General features: G+C 39.4%; 1 protein-coding gene across 1 annotated transcript in view; it reads right to left on the reverse strand.

Moving 5' to 3' along the window:
- The window catches only part of FAM135B (family with sequence similarity 135 member B), a 252,370-nt gene extending 246,833 nt beyond the window's left edge, over positions 1-5,537 (reverse strand). The window contains exon 1 of the mRNA XM_069854704.1: positions 5,466-5,537. The gene's annotated coding sequence lies outside the window, so the exon portion shown is untranslated. The remainder of the gene's footprint in view (positions 1-5,465) is intronic.
- Positions 5,538-17,764: the final 12,227 nt, after the last annotated feature.

Consider the following 17,764-nt stretch of genomic DNA (forward strand, 5'->3'; position numbering starts at 1 on the left):
AGCAGAATACAAGATTCTCTGGGAAGTATTTCCAGGAAACATAAATTGATGGGTATCCACTGACTTAAGCTGAGACCAGAAGATGATCCAAGATTCTCTACAAAAGCAATCAGCATGACAATCTAGACCTGACTGTTCTTCCCATGGATATGAGCTTCTTTAGGATTTTTGGACCATTTCAGACTTATGGGAAACTGAGTGCGGGACTGCCTGCAGCAGGTCTCAGAAGCCTTAAGAGCATTGTCAGTTCTTGGGAGATTCTCAATTCACTTTTGCAGATCTAAAATACTCAAGAAGGGCAGAATCTTCCTAGATCCATATGTTAGGGGTGATATCTCCTTCAGCACTTCCAATGCATGCAGCACCCTCATGAAACTAAGAAGGAACCACAAGGAGAGTGAAAAAAATTATCATCTCTTTACCAAGGCCAATAGATACTACAGAGCTGTTATATCTCATCAATCCCAAGTTTTGGCTTCCTCTGTGGAGGTACTAGAGACCAGTTTGTCCTGCAACAGTACTGACCCCACCACATAATTTACCCTGGGTCAAGCAGGGGCCATCCTGCCTTGCTGCTCTGCTACTGGGGCACATGCCTGCCTCCATCTGTACATTGCGTAGGAGATGGTGTGTCTGGGGTGCTGGGGTGGTCAAGAGGATTATTGAATCATTTGGGTAGATAGTCAAAAGAGAAGTGTAGAATGGAAAAAAAAAAAAAAGAACATTTTGATTTGCCTCTGTCTGAGGACAAGAAAAAAGAAATAAGGCAGTCACAGGGACAAACAGTCCTTTCAGGACATTGGCCTGAAACAGGTTTCATGTAATCTTTATGTCTTGCAAAGGTGAAATAAATCTGAGGGACAGCAGAGAGGACATAGCCACATAGCCTACCAAAGGTCCATTTTCTTTCCACATCATCTGTTCAAAATAGCCTTGTGAGGTCTTTATGTCATTTATCAGCTCCACCTACACACACATCCTGGGGAAGAGCCTGAATACAAATTCGCATCCCTGAAAATTCTTCATGACTATCTGATGCTAGCAGCATCAGGTAATCTCCTTGATGTCATGCAGAAGGGAGACTGGCAGGCAGAGTAGAAAGAGACGAGAAAGTGTATCATGAAGGTCTGAGGGCATATGAGGCTAAGATAGAGAAAGCACAGGATGAAGTGAGGCAGGATTCATGAATTCCTAAAGAGAAAGGGCTAATGTGTATGCCAAACAAGCTTGAGCTGAGACTAGCTGGAAAGTTGAGAGGTAAGTCGAAGCAAAATCATGTTTGGAAGCTGCTTGCAACAATTACATGTTGATTTTCTCTTAAACCCTTTTAGGTGTACAGCTGCCTGAGGCCAGCCCTGCAGACATCAGGAGTAAGATTTGCTTTGGTGCATAACTGCAGGACAAATCCCTTTTGAAGGAGAGGTAGGCACCTGCGTGTATATAAAACCACTGGCCCTGGAGGTCTGAAACTTTCCTAACACTAGGCACTGCACTAGGCAATTTTATCTCTGTACTGCAAGTCTTGGAGAGCAGAGAAAGCCTAACACATAAACCATTCAAATTGAGAATTTCCAATGTGAACTGGAATCATCACAGAGAGTGCTGTGCTACTTGGGCTTTATCTTAGACATCACATACACAAAAACTCGGTGGTTCTCCATGCTTTGGGTGGTCAATGCCACGTGACAGAGCAAGCAGTAAACCAGGATTCTGGTGATGGCAGCACAGATTTCTTCCTTCAAGAAACTGAAGCCTTTATGCACACTTTTCTCAGCTTGGCCATAAATACATCTTCATGCTGATTCATTGCACTGTGTCCTGTGAGTTTGCATGAAGAAAGCTTCAGAAAAGAGCATGCAATCTGCCATGCTCTCTGCAACAGCATAAAAAAAGATTTAGGGTAGACAAGAATGAGGAGTGAAGGGGCACTACAGTGGGAAGTCTGGTCCTATGACCAAATTAATACAAAGAGAGACACATTTTCTAAAATGGTGAGATATCCTGAAGTCTCCATGACAACACAGCTGAGCCTTGTGTTACAAAATGCTTATGCAAGAAAGCAACAAAAATTGCAGTGCCTGGGGAAAGTCCTCAGAAAAAAACCATATCCCACAGTGTTTCAGCTGCTTGCCCCACCTTATTCAAATTATTTTCTATGTGTTTGCTTTTTCTTTCCTGAAACTTCAGATAAAGAATTAATTTTAAATAGACAACTGATTATAACACTGCTTGATACTTTCAGTTAAAAAAATATACACAGAAATGTCAAACAACATGGAAATCTGAAGATTTTTTTATTTTTAGGGGGGTTAAAGTGCTAAGACCTTGTAGCTTATTAGATTTTTCGTTTCCTTAAGAGCTGTGTTGTTTGTCAATCTCTGTAACAGTGGTCAGAAGATCCAGCCATCAAACCAAGGTTCTCTACAGTATATACACCTAAAATTTAAAGTATCAATTTTGGATATAATATACTTGAAGATTCTTCTAGAGCAAAAGAGAAAATAATTTTACATCAGATAGGTTCTCAAGCATTATGGGATTCAGCTGCCTACATAGAGAGGTCTGTTGCCATTCAAGAAGCCCCAGGCCTCCCTGCTTGCCTCCACCTGCTATGCTAGAAGAGACATGGACTCCTGCAGGTCTTATTTCACATCTGTCAGCTCTATGTGAATAACTCAGACATTAGAATATTTAACACTCAGTTAAGGACCTGAGAGTAACTGGTGTCTGGCACTATCAGAGTCAATAGTCTTCAGAGGTCAGGATTTTATCCCATAAAACTTACATAACACATACTGAGAGTAAAAATATTATCATTAAAAAAGTAATCAAAAACTTAGTTTAGACCCCGACTCTAGGAAAAATCTAGAACTTTCTAACTTCAGGGTCCATTGCACTGATTTCAGTGTTACTGTGAAGTTGCATGAGGTCTAAATCAAGGCTCCAAAGTGCAAAATTAAGGCCTTGGAATAACCCTCTTGCCTACAGGCTGGATGAGTTTCCCAGCAAAGCTTTCCACTAGAATCACAAACAAAGGTGGAACAGAATACTAAAATACATCTTATTAAATTAACATGGCTAGAGAATTACTCTGCAAACAAATAAGCCAGACAGGGATTATATAAGATTTAATATAATCTTTTATCAGAGCTGAGATGTCCCTAATTAAACTATGGAAAACAGTACATAATGAATCTGTGAATAAATAACAGCAGGAGAGATGGCAGAGCTAAAGAATACCTACCAGGGAACGTTTGATCTCCAGAGGAGAGTTAAAAAGAGTACAGTAAGGTCAGAATTGCTAGAATGCCCCAGCCCACCTCATTAGTGGACATCCCAAAACAAAAACACTCAAACACCCAGAACATCCACAACCTTCTACCTTCCCTCACTAGCTCTTAGGATGCACCTTCATTTTTGATAATTACAGTGGGTGTAACGTCACTAAACATTCAAAACATTCGTCAGTTAATGTCCTTTGAAGTCTCTCCTTTCAGACACTACATTTCACTATTTGAAACCACTGCTAACGTGCCAGCAAGTTCTACCTGGCATTGCCTTTGATTAGAAGGGTGTATACAATATCTTGCCAAGTCCAGGAAACCACAGTGATGAACATTTAAGAGTCTATAGAAAAAATTACCTGAGTTCATTGCAGAAAAGAGGACACCCAGAATGAGTGAACCACTAAACTCCAGTCGAGCCAGATAGATGGCATGCAAAAGATCCACAAAGGCCAAGACTTCAAGTGAGTCAAACAGAATATGAAGTTTAGTCATTCTGCTCCAGGGGAAGGTAGGCAGTTGCTTTCCCTGGGAGCAGCATTGTGTTTTTTTCACTGTTGTGAAACACCCTTCCACAATAAAAACATAGTATTTTAGTCATATATTATGGATGCCACCCATCCCTCTGCCCACATCCTTTTACTTCGTAAGCTCTGATGAGACTTTCAGCCTCTACAACAGTCAAAGTGGTAGTACACAACTTCTTTTCCTTCTGTAAATGGTTGTGACTTTCTTCCAGAACACTGTTACAGGGTTCTCCCAGCATCACTGCAGAAAATCCAAATAAACCACAAAAAAAAACCAGCAACCAGAACAACCCATATTCCACAGACGTCCATGCCTGTATGTTCAGTCCTCTCTTAGATCTTCAGTAGTTCTACTCAACATGCTGCTCCTAGGACTAGCTTGGAGAACATTTCCTCCTTCAGCCCTCCTCAGCATTCAACAGACTGGAAAACAACTGATACAATTCTAATTTAGCTCATCTGCAACGCCATTCCACAAAACTTTCTGCAGTAGGACCACACATTGTAGTTGCACCCTGCAGGAACCACTTAAAGGTATAATAACCCCTCTCACTTACAGCTTTCTGAAAAGATTCCTTTTTCACTGCTGACTACCCTTTCCTAGAGGGCTGGAGGTCAATAGTAATTTTTTCTCAGGTCTTTTACTTCCAGCTTACTCTCAATTTTCTTTTCTTTTTCTTTTTTATCTTTAAAAAGACCACATTTCTGAATTTTCCTTTTCCCTAACAGTCAAACACACTTGAACACCTGGAAAAGACTTACATCCTGTCTTAAGATTGTATTACTAGAACAATTTACCTCTACAACAATAGACTTGCCCCTGGTACTCTCTGGAAGACTTTCTGCTGCTGTAGAAGCAGCAGACGTATAGATATTTTACCCAGGAAGAAAAAGAGTAATAAATAAGTCAGTGTAGTCTCACATTAGAAAGCTTAATTCCATTTCTATGATTAACCTAACACAACTGTGTGCAAGTCCATAACTTAGAGGATGAGTTTACACAAGCCACTGAGCCAGAAAGTCAAGATTGGGGACCAACAAATAAACAGATTACTGTTCTAATTTTGTTTGAATAATTTGTTTCAACAAGCTTTTTTATTACACCATGCTGCATAATGGATACTAATATACCAGGACCCATCAGGAGAGCTCACAGACTAGAATCACAATTTCCAAGTGTGGCACAGAAGAAATAATTTTTGGAAGCTCCATACAATATGGATTTCCTTTGTTTTATCAGTAAATATGTGAAACTGTTACCTTTGTCTTGGATAACTAAAAAAAATATGATGGTGAGAATGCCATCATCCTGGGGAAGAGAATAACATTAACAAAATTACAAATTATATGCTATTTCACCTCCCTTACAGTCAGTTTCTGACAGCTGATCTTGACACTTCATTCAATCAGGAGTCTTCAATGCATTTCAATTACAGGAAGAAAATAACCAAAATTTTGCACAATAATGAGCTAACATCAAGACGGACAGACAGCTGGAAGACCTGAAATGTTCCCTTGCATAGAGAACAATATTGATCTGCAACATTTATTTCCAACCCTTTCTTAAATTTTTATACAATTCCAATGCAAAAAAAACTTTCTTTCTAAATCTGCCTTTCTCTGTCTTCATTCGTTCTTATTTCAAGTTACTTACCAGTTTCAGTGAGCTTGCTCTCCTGGATGGTGTCTTTTGAAATAAGAATACATGCCTTAGAAGGCTGAATGTTTATAGGAGAAGCTCCACCACAATCTAGATTATGTGGAGTGCTGGGAAGGACTAAGATCCCAAACGTGCATATTTATTCGTCTACACCCACAGCACCACTGGCAGCATTAGACGAAGTTGTTTTGCTGTAAGCCATGGCTCATGTCAAAGCATACAGTTTACATATATAATACTGAAGCTTGGTTTTGTTTCTTCTTCTGAAAGCAAGTGCATTGACATAAGGAGCAGACACATACGCATTTTATACAGTAGTGTTTGAAACAGCATAACAATTGAGATAGTAGCTGAAAAGTATTTTACTTGAGTAATGCAGATAACTATATTTTGTGATAATGAGATTCCACTATAACATATAGATGACCATGATGTTTGTCAGCCTGAGCCAGACCTGGAAAAAAGGCATTAATGATTTTCCCCCCCCCCCCTCTTTCTTTTGTCTGGAACAGAACTGTATTGTTTTCAGTTTATATTTCAGGCCTGATGTTTGAGAAATTGAGAGTCTAACAACTGAAGTTGGAGTTAGAAGTGATGAATTCCTCTAAAAATAAACAAAGAAACAAATAACACTGCAGGCATTTTGAGTCTTTTAGAATGCTTTGTGCATTTTTTGCTTGCACTATGCAGTATAAAGCTTGTTTATTGCACCTGAATAGAGAGCATACAGCTGCTGTGAATCTTTTCTAAAAGCAAAGGAACATGCTAGTTTTTACCAGCCAAAGTCCTCTCCAACTCAGAAATCTTTGATTTATGAATAAAAATAGCACTGTGGTGACAGGGCTGTGTTATGCCTTTCTCTCAGACCCTGAAACAAGACAGCGCTCAGCAAGACCCTGCTGGTGTTAATGAGGTGATGTGCAAACATCGATGGTATCAGCTGCTCTGTTCCTGTGCAATGTGACTTTTCCTGATACACCCTCTTGCCCTCTATGCATATAACTATGCAACCACCACATGAAAGGACTTGCCATTTGTTGTGTTTCTTCTGCATTTTTTGATCTCAGGTGCTGAGCTATTCCTTTCTGATCCCTGCTGGGAGGGCAGATCATATTTCCAAAGAATCACATTTCAAAAATATATATATATTTAACCTTTAGCGCTTTTTTATATTTTTACTCCTGAAACAATTTTGAAGTGTTCCTGTCACCTCCCCATTATCCCTGTCCTAGCTTTTCAAGTTTAAGTCACATAAACCAGATTGGTTCTGTTTTACTTTTTCAGAAGCAGGGCAGACACCCAAAATAAATGCCTTAATTTTTATCTCCCTATAAGATTTAATTTCTTCCTTATTGTCCAATTCTGGGTAACTTCAAAGGGTTTACTAACTTGGAATTTCACTGGTTTAAAAAAAGAAGTTCCTTCTAACTTTCAATATTTATTTACAAAAGTCTATTATTATTTAGCGTAAATGCCTCCATTACCTCTGTAGTGCTACCTTTTTTTTTTCTTCCAAGTATTTTTATAGGTAGTTATCTCTACCTTGATTTCATTAAGCATGCCCTCAGACTCCTAATTACCTTTGCACATCTGCTTATCCTATCATAGAATCATAGAATTGTTTGAGTTGGAAGGGATCTTTAAAGGTCATTTATTCCAACCCCCTTTGTCATGGGCAGGGACATCATCAACTTGATCAGGTTTCTCAGAGACCCATCCAACCTGACCTTGAATGTTTCCAGGAATGGCTCCTTCATTAACTCCCTGTGCAACCTGTTCCAGTGTTTCACAATCCTTGCTGCAAAAAAAAAATTTCTTCCTTCTATCTAGTATAAATCTACCCCCTTTTGGTTTAAAAACATTAACCCTTGTCCTGTTACAACAGGCCCTGCAGAAAATATTTGTCCCCATCTTTCTTATAAGCCACCTTTAAGGACTGAAAAGTGGCAATACGGTCTCTCTGGAGCCTTCTCTTCTCCAGGCTGAACAACTCTAACTCTCTCAGTTTGGGTTTATAAGAGAGGTGTTCCATCGCTAATAATTTCTGTGGCCCTCCTCTGGACTTACTCCAAAAGTTCCAAGCCTTTTTGGTGCTGAAGGCTCCAGAACTGCATGCAGTACTCCAGGTGGGGTCTCATCAGAGGCACATCAGTCACACCACTCAGCTTGATGTTGTTCACAAACATTACATGGGTGTACTCAATCCAGCCATCTGTGTCATTCATGAAGGTATTAAATAGTGCTGGTCCCCATATAGACCCTTAAGGGACTCCACTTTTCACCAATGTCCATTGGGACATTGAGCCATTGACCACTACACTCTGGATGTGACTATCCAACCAATTTCTCATCCACCAAAGAGTCCATGCATCAGATCCACGTCTCTCCAGTTTAAGTGAGAAAGATATTGTGGGACGCGGTGTCAAAAACCTTACAGAAGTCCAAAAAGATGACATATGTAGCTCTTCCTTTGTCCACTGATGTGGTCACTCCATTGTAGAAAGCCACTAAGTTGGTTAGGATGAACTTGCCCTTGGTGAAGCTATGCTGGCTGTCTTGAGTCACGGCCCTGTTCCCCATATGCCTTAGCATAATTTCTAATAGAATCTGTTCCATGGTCTTCCATGGCACTGAGTTGAGGCTGACAGATTGGTAGTTCCCAGGATCCTCCTTTCTATCCTTTTTAAACATGAGCACAATGTTTCCCTTTTTCCTACCACCAGGGACTTTACCTGACTGCCCTGACTTTTCAGATATCATGGAGAAAGTCCTGGCAACTACATCAGCCAATCCCCTCAGGACTCTGGAATGCAACTTGTCAGGTCCCGTGGACTTGTATGTTCCAGATCCTCACGTGGTCACAAGCCTGATCTGTCACAGCGGGAGGTGCAGAAAATGAGGACACTCACTTTTCTGCACTTCAGATGCCTGAGGTATTACAAATTGTAGTGATCAGACTAGGCAAGATTAACTGGGCAACGAGAGCCAATATCTAAATTGGGGAGAATCTCAGCCTCAGTGTTGCCATAAATCAGTATGCCTATATCCCTTTCAATTGAAAGACCCAGATGACTGAGAAACATAAAGATAATACAGTAAAGCAGCATTCAAATATGAGTAGTAGCTCACTACCGAATGTCAGAAGTTATTGTTCATGGGAAGAGTTTCCAATTGACAGTAATCCATTTTTCAAAGGACACTGTAGATTACTCTAAATTCTAACCTCAGAAAGTTTGCAATTATGTATTTTAGAAAGCAGATGGCTAGGACAATATGTGGTAAAACACTATAAGGTAATCAATGCTCTGGAGACGATTCTTTCTCATGAGTCCAGATAGATGTTTGAGGAAATTAAGAAGTCAGGAATGAAACACAGATCAAAGGAATGTAATTTATAAATCACTATGTGATTAAACTCTAATTAATTACTACAGAATGGGGATGAGGCCAAAAAATTGCAGAATTCTAAATGGTATAGAACGTCTACATAGATATCAGGAATACCCACAATTATTTTAATTGATTACTAAAATTTTTAATTAAAATAATTCACCACATCAAAATATTAGTACAGGATGTCAAATCTCATTCTGTAGGGCTTAAGGGAATCTCCAAATATTAAGGTCTTTGGATGAATCCCAGCTCAGAGAGCCGATTATTCACATCTTCCAGTTGTTAATTCTAACACTTCAATCCTACCCTATGGTTTGAAATGAATGCAGCTGGGCCTCTGGTTCTCTCAGGCTAATTGGAATTTCTCAGCCCTAAACCATGCTGTCCTTGTGCACAAAGTATCTGAGAACTGCAGATGCTGAAGGACACATTGCTACTCATTACTTCCAAACACATCCCCATGAGCAATTGTATATGACTGTTTATCAGGTCAAAGTATAGGGTAGAATATAAATCATAACCAGTTACCTCCTGTTGTCCTCTTTGATATAATAATTTCTAGTTTCTTTTTAAAGCTTACTACCTTGCTGGTTTTCCATTAACATACTACTGACTTGGGGAAAAAAAAAAATCAGTGTGGCTTACCATGGAGATGTGACAGTATATAGAAATAAAATATGATATGTGGGAACCAAGGACTGAAAGCAGAGATATCTTTTATTGGATCAATTCATGTGGACTCCAGAAATGGTTTCCATCTCAGATGTGTCTTTGAGCTGATGATGTAAACTTAAATGTACTTTTTCATATCCTCAGTTAAAAGCTAAGGCTAATGATTTTAACATTTGGATCAATAATCCCTTGAAACAGTGTGAAGTGCATTTAGAGTGGAGGAAATTGTAATATACTGAATCCGTGGGGAGCCACCTTGTATCTCTTCAAACCTGTTACAGCGTAGGCACTGTAAAGTCTACCTTGATCATGCTTCTCTGCCAGCATGGTCCAGACTTATTCTGAAGAAACTGCTTCCAGGGATGACAGGATGAGTCTACTCCATCTTTATCTTTAATTTGACTGCTTAGGGTGCCAATTAGCACACATTGATAGAAACTTCAGTATCATAAGAAATCAATTGTATGCCCAAAGGTACATCAAAAACCTAATTTCCTGTTAGGAGGAAATACTTCATCCAGCTAGGTTACTGCAAAAATTAGAAATCCCAGTGAAACGCACAAACTTGAATACAGCTAACTTTAGTCCTTAAACTTGAAACATATGCCTTTCCTAGCTGGTATTAGATTAAACTTGATAAAGATCAAACCTTAAAATAAAGTTGCATGTTTTGGTGGTAGATCTGGTTGGTTAACTTTGTCACATTTCAGTCATGTCCCACATATCAATTGAGTTTGAGCCTACAGCAGAAGCAAGTAAGAGAGAGCTAGAAGCATATATGTCACTCACATTGAAGTCCAGGGGAGTGCAGCATGTTACATTAGAACAGTAGGAATGAAAGACTTGTCCCTAGCTCCACAGTAAATTTATACCACACATGGCATCCTTTTGTTTACTTTATTTTTCTTTTTTAAAAAGTCTCCTGCAGCTGATTCACTCACCATAAGTCGATAGGAGCCATCTTGTCATCTGCTTTGCAAAGTGGGTCTTCCATTGTCATTTTTTTTTTTTTCCCCCCAGAGTTAAAAAATGATTCACACTGAAGGTAGGTCAATGCGCCTCCATGTATCCTGCAGTTGTGGTCTGTGGCTGTCAGAGAAGTGCAGACCCTTTGCATCCATTGACTGCATTGTGGATCTGGGCTAGAAACCTCAGTGGCTGTAGATCAAAGATGCAGATCTGTGATCATCTTTTTCACAGTTAACGTAAGCCTAATCAGACCCATAATTAACAAGAAGCTATTCTTGGGCTCATCCAGTTGTCTTTTCCAATAACTAATTCCATTCTACTGCAAGAGCTCAAGACAACAAAAACATTCCTCTTCACTTTCTTCTCCCCACAAGGTCTTCAGGCATTAGTACCTTTGTTGTGTAGGTGCCACCACATGTCCTTACACATAAATGTATCCACGCAACTACATATACACAACAAACCTTCTATAGACTCTTCTAAAGGCAACATTGATCTGATGTTTCCTGGAGTTCATAGAGTGATGGGTTGTACTGAATGACCCAGATGATTCCTTCCAACTAATAACACATTCTTGTATTTTGTTGGACAAAAGATGCATTTAACTCCCTTCAGTATGCACATGCATATGCTCTGCTGTGAGTCAACATGATTTCAGGATGAGAGCCTTTAAAATTAGGAGCTGCAGATTCCTTCTTTAGCTCCTATTTTATCCATGGTGCACCAGAAATACCAGCAATCACTACAGGCACCGAACTTGCTGCATGCAGTGTATCCAGTGTACATATTTTTGCTTTGAGAGGTCTGAGAAGCTAAGGTTCTAGATCATATCTGACCAGGAAGGACTCATAAGACAGCAATTTCTCTTCCAATTTTACTAAAGAGATTTGCATGGAGAAACATAAGGGAAATACAAGTACTGCAAAACTGTATTTTGTATACACATGCACATTATGAAACACAACTAGAGCATCCACAACTACGTCTTTCATCTAAAAATTCCATGAATAAAATATTCACAATTACTTGGTAGGCTCTCAAGAGCAATTCCTTTGCACTACTTGTGTTGATCTTAATCTATATTTCCTCCCCTTGATCTACACAAACTGTTGGATTCTGTAAAGTAGTAAGAGCTGTTTTGGTACAAGTGTGCACTTCAAGTCAAGTTGGGCTGTTTGGGCACTGAGAGTTTAAAAAAGATTATGTGAACTCAGTTACTACACAGAACTTCCCAACATTTCATTAATTTATAATTCCTCCCTTAACTGCTCAGTGAAACAAGCACTAAAAAAGTTTTTCCCTTTTTTGTCCCAAGGAGAGATTGATCATTAAGGAAAAGAATCACACCCTCTCCTAACCTAAAGAATATATGGCTATTTAAATAAAAGAGAAACCACTTCAATAAAATAGAAGATGAGAGATAATCCCTGGTGCTTTTGTGAACACCCTCAAACCAAGTGTTTAAGGTCTTTGACTTATATTCAGAGTCATGGTTTTATGTTTCCTTTAGGCAGAAGAAGGGGTTAAATTTCCCAAACCTCCATAAGTGCTATAACTACTGACCTGTTGGATGAAAAGGTGACATAATACCTTTCTGTGCCCTGCTCAAGGCCAGAGTCAAAAGCAATGCTCCAAGCATTTTGACCCAACTGAGAGACACAGGTAGACTATCACAAGAGATTGTTAATCTCAACAGTTATATGAACAAACCAGGATTCCCAAAACTTATGGACTTCTAAATACATTCAAGAACAGAGTGTTGAGTGTCTGAGGATTTTACTGCTGGAAAGTCAAAGTCTGCAGCCTTGGTACTTCCAGAGTAAGGCAGGTGAGCAGAGATTTACCAAGCATCCACACCAGAGCAAATACTTAGCAAGGCTTACTTTCAAAAGTCCTTACACCACCTTACCTCTATCACTGGTTTTCCAGAGCTGGTTTCTCCACCTGTACAATATATTTCAAGCAGCCATATACTGTTAACAGGAATAGGTTTCTGTACTAGTTGTTTTATATCTAAGGAGAGTGAAATTATTGTTTTGTCATTCCTAATTGCTCTTATTAAGAGAAGCTGGTGCTACTCCTCATTTGGTGTGGCATTCACTGGCTAGTTAATCATTTCATGTGACTGTCCTGTGAAAGTGGGAATGAAAGCCACTTCTCAGCTGTGCAGCAGAAGAGTTGGAGATAGTGTTGGCAAGCATGCTTTATCAAGATTTTATCCCACAAGGCTGATTAACATTCATTTTTCAGAGTTATCCCAGCTAGATTCATGATCTTATGTTGATTGTTACTGAAGCTGATTGTTACTTAGGATTGTTGCCTTTTAATTTTAGCCAGGATAGAAATTTCTCTGTTCTATACATTATAAATCCCTTCCTTAACAAAACTCCCTCAAATTTTATTTCCTCTACTTTTGCTGTGCACACTGATAAAACCTTCTCCTCTGTTCATCTCCTTTCTCTTCTTTTGCTACCACAGCTATCCTTTTGCTTATTCACTCAGCAACTAAGCCGGGCACATCACACTCTGTGAGCTCCCTTTGATCATTTCATCTTCCTCTGCACATTAGAAACAAGCTCCTTTAAGCAGTTTTATAGTTTCTGCCCCATCCCATTTAGATGACTCATTAGTACCTCAAACCAAATCCAATTGCATCTGTCCTTCTACCAGCCTTAACACTAAAGGATTAAATGAAATGCAATATTGCTTCCAGCTTTTTTTTCAAATAATGACATTTACCTGTGACTCTGACACGAAGTCAGGATGCTGCGAGAGTAGGGATCCAGCTCTACAAAGCACCTACTGGGGATACGTGGGGACTCTGCAGCTCCTCACTGGTGCTATGCTCAGGTGTTCTCGCATTCTTCTATGACATCTCATTCAAAATCATTCCATATGCTACTGGCTTTACCTATGCAGAAATTCACAGAGTTGTAATAACACAGGGGTTCATAATCATTACTTGTCTTACTCAGCTCTTAGACAAGTAATCAGACCGTGCATCAAGCCCAAAAGAAAAAGCAAAATGTATTATTTGAGATAGCCAATCTCATTACAATTTTTTTTCCTTTATAATTTGCTCCAGTGGCTCAATTTGCATTAGGAAACACATGATTTTAAGAATCTGACAATACATATCTGTGTTATTTGATCTTCCTGCATACCAAGGCTTGAAATGAACAAACTTCACTGTCTTTATTGGGCTCATATTTTCAGCTCACAGAAGATATCCTTATATCTGGGATCACTATGTAAATTCTGAAAAGCAACTATCTAGAGTAACATTGAAGACCAGACTCAATGTATCACGAAGAAAATTATGTAGTCATCCTCTCTCTAAGGAGCCTGTGTAGCCAGCAAGGAAAGACGGAGTTGTCCAGACAGAGACTCAGATTTTGGGAAGAGTCAAATTACTCTGAAGAAGGCTCTCTCTTTCTACAGAGGAAACATTTACCAAGCAGACACATGCAGTGGTTACAGTTAAGTATCTGCAATCTAGCAGTATGAGTCTGGAGTCGTAAGAAAGCTATCAGGTTTTACAGTTGACAATGAGATTTAAGTATATAAACTAACGGATATTTATGAATCAATAAAAAAATCTATTTTTTTGGATATAACCCTTTCTGATTGTTTCCTTTTCTCCAGAGCAGCAAACTTTTGCACCAAAATGCCTGCATAACCTTTTCTTTTCACTCTTTTTTCACTTTTGTATTTCTCTCTCAGGTATCATGAGAAAAATTTGAATTAATTAATTTTTCCATGCTTATACTTTAAAATCCGTTTATTATGCAGTGCGCGTCATTTAAAATGCACTTCAGGGATAGCTTTTTGCTTTTTTATTATGCCTTCACAATATTGTATAAATCAATACAAATGTTCTTAATTGTTTTTAATGTTAAACTTCTTGCATGATTACACTTCAAAGGAAAGAAATGCTTCCAGAGGAAGTAATGTATTAGGGCCCCACAAGACTCAGATTTACAACTGGGATTTCTTTTGAAGTCTAGTAATTTTTGTTTCTAGGTTGAAATTTTTCATAGAAAAAGATGGCAGATATAAACAAGTGATGGGAACAAAAAGCACACAAATAATTTTTCTCACTCAAGTGCATCCTATTAAAATAGAAGTTAATGAATGAGTGAGGTTGCGGTTTAAACATGGTTCAGGTTAGTAACGAGCTGAGTACATTTCTCATAAAAGCTTCCCAATAGTCTCCATAAAAGATATGTGATGCTCACTCAGGCCTCCTACATAGGCCTAATTATAACCTTTCTTTTTTTTTCATAAATGATAGATAGTGAGAAGGATTCCTGTTCTTCAGCTTAAATCCACTCTGTCATGACACCTCCAGGTTCAGAAGGCTAGTTAGTAAAGTCCCATGGGAGACAGTCCTTAAGCGCAAGGGAGCCCAGGAGGGCTGGCTAATCTTCAAGAAGGAAATCCTAGCAGCAAAGGAGCAAGCTGTCCCCATGTTCTGGAAAATGAGCCAGTGGGGGAAAAAAAAACAGCTTGGTTGAGCCGGGAGATCTTGATGGACATCAAAAAGAAGAAGAATGTCTATGAACTTTGGAAGAAGGGACAGGTGTCTTGGATGGACTACAGGGGAGAAGTGAGATCATGGAGACAAAAAATTTGGAGGGCTAAGGCCCAGCTAGAGCTCAGAGTGGCCAAGTCGGTGAAAGATAATAAAGAAATCTTTCTATAAATACATCAATAGTAAAAGGAGAAACAGGGAGAATATTCAGTCCCTGTTGGATGCAAAGGGAACAACTGTGACAAAGGATGAGGACAAAGCTGAGGTACTTAATCACTTCTTTGCCTCAGCCTTTTATAGCAAGGAAAGTGGTTCCCTGTATGTACATCCCCAGGAGTCAGAGGAGCAGAACAAAGCTCCCATGTTCCAAGAGGAACATGGAGGAGCTGTCTAATAGGGTTGCTTGCCCTATTAGACACTCACAAGTCTATGGGACTGGATGGGATCCACCCAAGAATATTGAAGGAGCTGGCAGATGTGCTTGCCAAACCCCTTTCCTTCCAGCAGTGTTGGCTGACTGGGTAAGTTCCTCTTGACTGGAGGCTGGCTGATGTTATACCCATCTACAAGAAGGGTTGGAGGGATGATCCAGGGAACTACAGGCCTGTCAGTCTGACCTCAGTGCCGGGGAAAGTCATGAAACTGGTGATCCTGAGTGCTATCATGAAGCACATGCAAGAGAACTGGGGTAATCAGGCCCAGTCAACATGGATTCATGAAAGGCAGGTCATCTCATCAGATCTCATTTTCTAATGGCTAAGAAGTGTGGTCAGCCTTGGAGTTAAGTGGACTCTACCCAATAGTGGAGTATCACAAACTAATTCTAGGAAAACTGTGCTTCCTGGGTACAATGAGACAGCACATACAAGGGACACATGGAGAGTGTGTGATAGATTGTACTATACTTTAATTTGGTACTATTATTGTGTGCCTTTAAAAGTCTTTAAGAGCTCCATTATCTAGACCAAAGCAATACATAAAACATACCAGAAGACATGATGACCCACGTAAGAAGGAGGGCAAGGTGAAAAAACACTTTCAGAGGAAGAAAACAAAGCAGTTTTAGGAGGCTGTATGTGGAAAGATGGAAGAGGTCTTCTAGTATTAGCTGCTAACAGTGTTGATTGGAATTTCCCTTGGGAACCCTTATTTTCTTATATTTACAGGAAACAACAAGCTCGGATGATTTAACAAGGCCTAAAGCTTGCACACACAACTTGCTGCCTCTTGCCCTTTGAGAAAGTTAAAAAAGAAAGGCTCAGCACCTGGCAAGAGGAGTGGCTGAGAGATGCCTATCTCCTGTTCCCAGATTTCTTTTGTTTCTGTTCTGGCAAAGCAGGATTCTCCAAGCAGCAGAGACCTAAGTATCTCCTAAATAATCAGTCAGAAATAGCAAAGAAATAGCAATATGATGCCTGGCCCCTGCATTGATGAATACAGCTGAGCCACAGCAATGAGAGGAGAAAACTCCGTGTTCCCAGGGAGGGAACAGTACATGCTTTCTCTGTAAATTGTTCTAATTATGACCTAATTACTGTACCTGGAGGAAATCCTTCAGATGCTCTCTGCTGAAGTCTCACCTTTAAATTTTGATGAATAACTGCAGATTGCTGTCAAAGTCATTAAGCTACTGGTGAGAAGGTCACCATCTATCTTGGTTTTAATATCTCCTCAGTTTCCTCCATCCACTTTTCTTTTTTCCGCAGATTATATACAACTCAAATACTGGATTATATTACCATCTGCCTCTGAGAGAAAAGGTTGTGGCAGACCAAGATGCTTCATAAAGTAGTCTTTAAAAGAGGCTCAAAACCCCAATCACAGTCTTATAGCGGCTTAATATGTTGCCACCTATAAAGATCATGAATTGGAGCCCTCAGCTGTCCCCTCAGCTGTCACAGTTCATATATTGGAGAATAAACTTAAATGGATGACAGCTTAAACTAGACAGGGGCTTGTCTAGGAGATTGCCTGTTATGTCGCCTTATCCTCAAAGGTGGTCATTTGGGTTAAGATGCAGAGCAGACAAGTAGAAGTTGTTAAGTTACAGAGTCCAGCATGAATTCCACGTCCTCTGGTCCTTTGCAATATAAGCTTTCTTGTTCCATTTTCACTCACACTAACATGACTATAAGATAATGAACATGGGAAGTAAATTTGAATTCTAGGTATGACATCCTCTTGAGAAGTCTTAATGATTGATGGCAAAACCATTCAGGAAGTTCCTCACCCATTTTGCTGCCCTGTACACAAATTATAAGAAGACACAGCAGGGCTTATTACTTCAGTGTAATATGTAATATTCTACTTTTATCAAAGAAAAGAGGAGGCTAAAACAAAGAAACGCTCTTGAAGCCATGCTGTAGTACTGACAGTACTTAGGATCAGTTCTAAAACAAGCCTCCAACCTTGGATCCAACCACTGAATATTATTTGATAAAATTATTAGGCTGTGAAAAAGACAAGTTTTCACAAGTGTCAAACACTAGTTCTCATGCTGCTGTGAGATCATTGTCTTGTATGAGCCCTCAATTTGCTGTTTGCATGGCAAAGAAACAGCACATGTGTAGGTGGAATATTCATGTATGTTCTGTTTTTTCAGGAAAATGTCTGTGCTATCATTTCTGGAAGACTAGGTATGGGTCATGTAAAATCACAGGGATTCATTAGTGTTAAAGCATTCCATTCATCTGTATCCAGGAAACTCTAGAAGAATCTCACATTG

Source organism: Phaenicophaeus curvirostris, chromosome 3 (genome assembly GCF_032191515.1).
Source record: "Phaenicophaeus curvirostris isolate KB17595 chromosome 3, BPBGC_Pcur_1.0, whole genome shotgun sequence".
Lineage (NCBI taxonomy): Eukaryota > Metazoa > Chordata > Aves > Cuculiformes > Cuculidae > Phaenicophaeus > Phaenicophaeus curvirostris.